The sequence below is a fragment of the Elephantulus edwardii genome, unplaced genomic scaffold, assembly GCF_000299155.1.
Source record: "Elephantulus edwardii isolate Elephantulus edwardi_28Jun2011 unplaced genomic scaffold, EleEdw1.0 scaffold00561, whole genome shotgun sequence".
Taxonomy (NCBI): Eukaryota; Metazoa; Chordata; class Mammalia; order Macroscelidea; family Macroscelididae; genus Elephantulus; species Elephantulus edwardii.
Genome location: NW_006400311.1, coordinates 238,699 through 246,540, shown reverse-complemented (window position 1 = coordinate 246,540; position 7,842 = coordinate 238,699).

Genomic DNA, 7,842 nt, shown 5'->3' with positions numbered 1-7,842 from the left:
CCATTTTGAATAATATTGCATGAGTTCCTTGTTTTTCAATGCAGCATAGTATTCCATTGTGCGAATATACCACAGCTTCTCTACCCATATGGATTTTCTTTAACAAATAAACTGAATTAAGTTTTAGGGGGGGAAAATGGTAACTACACAAAGATAACAGAGTAACTTGGGAAGAAGAACACCATGGATAAGCAGTAGAACTGAGGTTTGATGTCAGAGTTCCTGTGCTCAGATCTCTTGGGGGTGAGAGGCTCTTGCCAGAGTACCTACTGTACTGTTTCCCTTAAGCACAGCAGAGATGATAAGGATGGCATAGGGTCAAACAGTTTCATTCTGTCATACACGGGGCCACTATGAATTGGGGACAAACAACTCCAGAGCGCCTAACAACAAAGCATCTCCCTTATTTTCTTTTTATTTTTTTAATTGCCTTGCTTATAAGGTTCATATACATTGCATTTCACACTATCCTTCATTCACATTCTTTTTCTTACATTCATTCTCATACATTATGCTTTATAAAATTAATCACCACTGGACCTTGCCCATCATTTTGTGGCTCAAGACTGCAATCTTCTTGAGGCCTAGAACTGCTGTTATTCCCCTGGGTATCTCCAAGGCCTAGTGAATTTACTGAGCTAAGATTCTCAGTGTTTGAAGTAAGATGCATGAATAACAAATGCTCAAATATTTACAGGCAGAACCATGTTGTTATGGATTGAATCTTGTCCCTCCCAAAGTATGAGAATCCCTACTCCCACCACCTGTGGTTATAATCCTATTTGCAGATGGGTTTTGTTGCCTTAATCAGGCAGTATTAGTGGAGGGTGTGTTTTAAATCAATCTCCTTTGAAATCTGAAAGAGTAGATTAAGCAAGCAGAAAAGGGAGAACAGAGATGTCAAGGCACATGATTGCCAAGAAGTAGAAGCTGAAAAGAGACAAAGACCTTCACCTAAGGATCAACAGAAAGAAAACATTCCCATGGAGCCCGTGCCCCGGGCCAGGCCTTTAGCCTCCTAAATTGGAGCTAGTCTGTATGACTAGGTCAGTATAAGTCAGTGCCAATGGCAGTGAGCGAGAGAACTAAGTTACGTCTTCTGAAAGAACCCTGTGATGGAAGAAGGAACAAGGATATGCGAAGCATAGAAAGGAAAAGAGGAAAGGATCATTTGAGGTAGAATTCTAATTGTCTCCGGAAACCCCATGGAAGGGCACCATGAGTTAAAATCAACTTGATGGCAGTGTATATTTAATATTAATAGCAAGGAGGCCTGGTGTCACAATGACTAAGTGATTAGCTGCTGATTGAAAGGTAAGCAGTTCAAAGCCACCCTATGTCTATATGGGAGAAATACCTGGCAACTGGCTCCCTGTGGGGCAATTCTACTCTGTCCCATAGGGTTATAATGAATGGAAAATTTACTTGATGGCATCCAACAAAAATAAAACATTAACAGCTCACCATCTACTGATCACTTCATTATCTTGTTACTATTCCACCTGAGTGAAGCTCTGGTAGTGCAATGCTTAAAAGTATTTGACTTTTAACCAAAGAGTTGGTGGTTCTATGGGAAAAAAGATGAGGGAGCATGATTCCATCAAGATTTACAGCTTCGGAAACTCTATGGGGCAGACCTTCTTCGTTCTGGAGGGTCATTATGAGTCAGAATTAACTTGATGGCAGTGGGGTAGGAGGTGGAGTGCCATCTCATTTAATCTCTAGAACCACCTTTAAGGCAGAACGATTATGTACTGTTGTCATTTTGTAGATGAGGAAAGAGCTCACATTAAGGCTTGTGCAGGGATGGAACAAGTGGCAAGAAAAGAAGACTTAGGAAAGGTTTATGCAGAAACAATTCTGGAGAGTTGACAGGGAGGGGAGGGGAAACTGCGCAGAGATTAACCAACAGATAGCTAGGGTAAAGGAAGGGAGGGTACAGTTAGGATTCAATAAGACATGGTAAACGCATTGTACAATTATAATTAAGATTATAAAATGAACTGTATATGAGTAATTGAATATAAACCAATTATAAAAAGAAATGAAATCACTTGTTTAATTTATTTAAGGAGTTAAAGAACCAGGAATTTAGCTAAAGATAGAGTGTTAATAGCCAGTTCCTTGTCCTTGGAGAGACCAGGAGAGGGATTGTTTGAATTGTACAGTGCAATATATGCTTGTAGGGAGAAGAATGAGGGTCAAGTTCCATCCAGATCTGCTCCTAGCTGTGCCCTTGATCAGATCACCTGTTTTCTCATCTGCAAAATGAGGATCATGATATGTTGGAACATCTGTACCTTACTTTGACACATGCATCACAACCTGTTGAGTGTTTTATGTTTAACCTCAGCAAATTAGAACTGTTCAGTATTCTAATTATCACATTTGATCTCCTCCACTGGTAGGCCAGAAGTTCTGATTTCTATTCTATAGTGTTTTATGGAGGAAAGTCCTGGTGATTGATCTGCTTTCAAAATGTCATCACATTATAAACTGTATGAAGGACAGTCAGTTCTACTCTGGAGAGTAGTCACGTGGAGTTGCCGTGAGCTGAAATCAACCTGAAGGAAATTGGTTTGGTTTAATAGAGTCTTGCATAAACTGAAAAACAAAACAGAATGGAGAGGGCCTTTCCTTAGATTAAAAAATAAATCACGACACTTCCTTGACTTTACTCTCTACAACAACAATTTAAAAAGGTAAGAATCAGTATATAAACCTGTATAAAATAAAAACAAACTAAAAAATCACCTCAAAACAACAATAACCAAAAGAAAATGAAAGTAAAAATAATAATGATGACTAATCACAAGGGGGTTTTGGCTGAATGAAAAAATCTAGAACCAATTACTGTGGGTCCTTGAAAAAAGACACTGGGTACTTTCAATATAGTATTATGTGAAACATATTATTAATGTGTAAAATCCCAAAGAACGTCTAAGACATGAGAGGGAGTGAGATGTGAAGGGAATATTTACTGAGGACAACTTGTTACTGTTCCAGACACAATTCCTTGGTCTTCATTTGCATTTTTCTTTCATCCTGACGAACAAGCTTGAAACACATGCATATATGGCTTTATTTTTCAGATAGGGAAACCTGAGTCTCAGCAAGGTTAAACAGCTTATCCAATTATCTGATTCTAGAGCCTAATCGGTTCCTGGGATACCAGACTGTCTCTTATTTACGTTTTCTTCACTCGAGAACATCTTTTCTGAAAAAAATTTCCCTGAGTACTTCTAAGTGACATTTTAGAAAACCCACCTGAGCCAATCATGGGTGAAATGCTGTCACTGTGTTAATTTAGAAAGAGACTCCTCTTGGTGGATGTCTTTATGAGGTAATAATAGTTAAGAGGTCCAAAAAGTGCACCATCTGGGAGCGGCCGAAGAACAACAGATCAACTAGGTCAGCCTTGTCCTTCTGGTTCCCAAACCTGATGGGACTGTTCAATCTTGCACAGACCTCAGCTGGCTCAGTGCACCACTGCCAACTGCAGAAACATTTCTGGAATATCTAGTCAAAGCTAAACTCAAAGGAAGTTATAATTGATTCCAGGTCAAGGATATTTCCTCAGCTTCCCCTCTGCCCCCCAGGACACGATGGCATTCTTCATGACTGGGTCGTTTGAAGATTGTGCATATGCAGCATTTTTCATAACCTGGCGAGTATCTGAAATGTGTTGGTCAAAGCACCTAAATGTGTAATCATTCAGAGGCAAATAGGCTGATTTCAGAGACTTAGAGAGTATGAAAATGGGCAGAGTATTGAAAAACAGGTCTTTAAATGCTGCTTCCACTTTAAAAATGGAAGAGAAATTATTTTCCCTATAGAGAAGGAATGCTATTGGATATTATCTTAATTTGCCAAGGGAGCAGGCTTCACAGCTTTTGGATGATTTCTCTCCATGTCTTTGTGTTAAAGATAGATCTTACTTTACAAGGAAATGTAATAGACAAATATAAGTCTGTTCAAAACCGATTAAGTGCTCATGTGGTTTGCTTTGGGAATTGCAAATCAAAAACCCCTTGGGCTAGTTGGAGCTGTTTCTCTGTCAAGTTGTTCAACAAGGTGCCTTTATTTGGCTTTGAAATCAAATAAATACATCTGACTCAAATTCTGCAGGATCTGAGCTATGAATTCATTATGTTATTGTATAATCTTTTGTGATTAGATACATTTGATAATTGTTTTGATTGTTAAAAAGTAATCACTAGTAAGTTGCAAAACTTCGTGTATTATATATATTCAGATCATGGAATGACAAGTATTTTTGCTTTCATCTTTGTACTTCCTTTTCCTATGCTTCATAAATTCTTTTTCTAATTTTTTTTTTTTGTGTGTGTGTGTATGTGTGTGTGTACTGTCAAATCAGATCTGACCTGTACAGGAGGAGAGGGCCTCTCCTTCTCAGCAGAGCATCTGGTGGATTCGAGCCGTGTACCTCTGGGATTGCAGTGCAGCTTCTTGCCACTAGGCCACCAGAGCTCCCTCATAAATAATTTTTAAGAAACATGGAATGACTTTTATTTTGTGGGAAAGAGTTGAAAAATTTAAGCTACCTCTGCTAATAGAGCTTGACTATTATCAATTTAGGAGGAAATATTAGATGTGAAAACTCAGTAAGATTAATTGTTTTGTTTCAAAAACATCGATTTTATTTAAATGTGAGATATCAGAAAGATTTTACTTTTTTCAAATAACTTTAAAAATTGTCATTTTTATTAAAGTTTACAAAATATACTGGACTGTCATTCATTCATACTTATATTGTTTGTAACATTAATTACAATACTCATGATGTCTAATCATCCCTGCCTTTCCCTTTAACCATCTTGTTGTTATTGTTATGTGCTGTCAAGTTGCCTGTGACTCATAGTGACCCTATGTACAATAGCTCTGAAACCTGCCCTGTCCTGAGCCAGTCTCACTGACTCCAAGACACCTACACCTATTGTCCTAGTTACTTTATCTCATCTGGGGTCTTCTTCTCCTGCACTGTCCCTCCACCCTTCTGAGCATGATGTCCTTCTCTAAGAACTGGTCCTTCCTGGCCACATGCCCAAAGTATGTGAAATAGAGCTTCAAAATCCTAGCCTCCAAGGAGAGACTTGGTTTCACTCTCTCCAAGACCAATCTATTTATTTTCTAGGCAGTCCATAGTATGTTCAAGCCTCTTCTCTAGCACCACAACTCAAAGGCATCAATTCTTCTTCTGACATCCTTAGTCATTATCCAGCTCTCTGCTGCATAGCAAGTAATTATGAAGACCATGGACTGGATCAGGCACATCTTAGTCTTTAGACTGACATCATTGCTTCTCAGTACTCTGGAAAGGTCCCTGACAGCATTAGTATCTTTTATCTCTTTATTAGATTTTACTCCTCTCTACCACTCTTTCCAAGAATGTGTGTATAAACTTCTCTTTAGTTTTTTATAATAGTGGTCTTACATAATACTTGGTCATCCACTTCCTAAACAACATGCCTTTGGAAACTCTGGAACTTTGATAAATGTCGATAGTTATAGAAAGGCTTCAGGCCTTTTGTTCACAGGGTTGCTATGAGTCGTTTTTGACTCAAAGACAATCAAGAACAGCAATTTTGATCAGCATAATATCCTGTAGATTCATCCATGTTATGTGGTGTTTTGAGACATTTTTATTGTTAAGATCAGAAAGATTTCAGATTTGAAGAATATTTTACTTTTTTTTGTTTTGTTTTAATTTTTATTTTTACTGTTATTTTTACGTTTTCTGAAAACATCAACAAACTGGAGGGTCAGATATGGCGTGATTCCGACTACATGGCAGTGAGAGCTACTAACAAATAGTTTTCTTAACCAGATGTCCAGGAGTTACTTTGACTTTTTAAAATATTTCCTTCTCATGAATCTAGCTGGTGGAAACCATGCTTACAGAAAAAATAATGGCATAAATCAGGGACAACTTCTAAATGTGTCGCCCAAACTCTCAGCAGCCAGATGAACAATTCTGAAATTTGAAAGCTAAAGAAAAATTGACTGTAACAGAAAGCAAAACAGAAAGAAAAGACAAAAAAACAAACAAACACCTCAGTCCTGTAGGATTGCTATGAGCAGTGGGAAGGACACAGGACTAGGAGTTAGAGGCCTGAGTTCTACTTGTTGCTCTGTCACTAACCAATTGTGTGGTCTTGGGCGACTTACCCAACTTCTGTGGGCATCTCTTACACTTGTTTATAAAATGAGATGTACCATATGCTCTATAATTCTGTTCTTTTTGCCTGGATTCTCTCTGCCTCGATTCTGTTCCCTTTGCCTAGATGACTAAAGGCAATATTGAATCAAGTCCAAGAATAGAGACCATTCCATGACCTAGCAGGCCATTCTTTCCCTGGAATAGCTGCTTAACCTCTGTGTGCACATAAAGTTTCCTCATCCCTGGGTTTCAGGTGTACTCCCTCAAACGGATGTTGCAAGGTCTGACTAATGCACATTAGTGTCCCAACAACAATGATGCAAAGCATGCAGGTGCTGGGAGTTCCAGATTGTCGATTCCAGAACCACAATAGGATGGCAGTACATCATACTGTGACCTTAAAGCCACCTTTCTGTTATGCATCCGGGGATTCTCATTCCAGCATAGACGGTTATCATTTGAATCTTCCATGAAATTGAGTTACTTTACAAAGATCTTAAAGTATATGCAAAAATAAGTTAATAGATAGTACGACTAGTTTTATGTAGGGAACAGTGAGGGTATTGCCCATGGAAAGTTGTGCTAACCCCAAAGCCACACCTTTCCGGTGATTTGAGTCCACTACTGACTCCGTGGGAGAAAGATAGGTAATCTCCTTCCCTGCGGATTTATAGCCTCTGAAACAAAATGGAAAATCAGCTCCGCCAGACTGGTAATGAGTTTGACTTTTACGTTGTTATCACGTGCAGTCTAGTCGCCTGCGAATCTCAAGGAGTATGTTCTCTCACACTCCCCTACCTCCTCAAAGAACAATTCTAAGATTTTGATCTTTCCTAGAAAGGACTAAAGATGTTGCCCACAGCGAAAGATGCACTCAAGTTTTCTCCCCCCCCCCCAAGAAAATGAATTCTTAGATAGAAAGCAAAACAAAAACATTGACATGTTAATTCCTTGGGACTAGACTTCAAAGATTAAAAGGATTCAATGATGAGCTAACATCATGATCTAATGAGAGAGAGAGACTGAGAGATTGAGATTATGCTGTTTTCTTGGCAACTGGGGGCAAATATATCCCCATGGGGGGGGGTGTGTTCCAAAAACATGCGAGAACACAGTTCAGCCCACTACTCCAAGGTTCTTGGTACCACTTCGGAACAGGTAATACCCACAGATCCTGTTAATGACTGAATTTGGCTAACAGTTTGTGTGCAGTGAGGGCATGAAGATATGGAGGTGGGGACGCGGTGGTGGTTTGCCCCACGTCCTTTTCGCTCTTTCTGACTCACATTGGTTATCTTCCCTTTTTGTTCTGCTCTGCTAAATTGTGGGGCTGTCTTGTGCTTTCCATAACTCCCACTGAGTCCAGCCGACGCTTGTAGTGACTCGGGAAAAATCTGCCAAAACTTTAAGTGAAAATGTCCTTCTTTCCCGCTGCTGTCCCTAAAGTCTGCTCCCCAGGGAATGCCTGCGCATTTCCCAGTGGCGCAGTGGCCGCAGTCCGGGGACCCCAGAGAGGAGCCCGAGGCTGCAGGCGGGAGGTCGGTGGCGCTCGCGCGCACTGGCTCAATATGTAAATATCCGGCGGAGGCTGTCCCGCCTCCTTCCTCGTGGCTCCGGGATAAAGTGACGGGGCGGGGCGCGCGACCGCAGCAAAAGCCGCT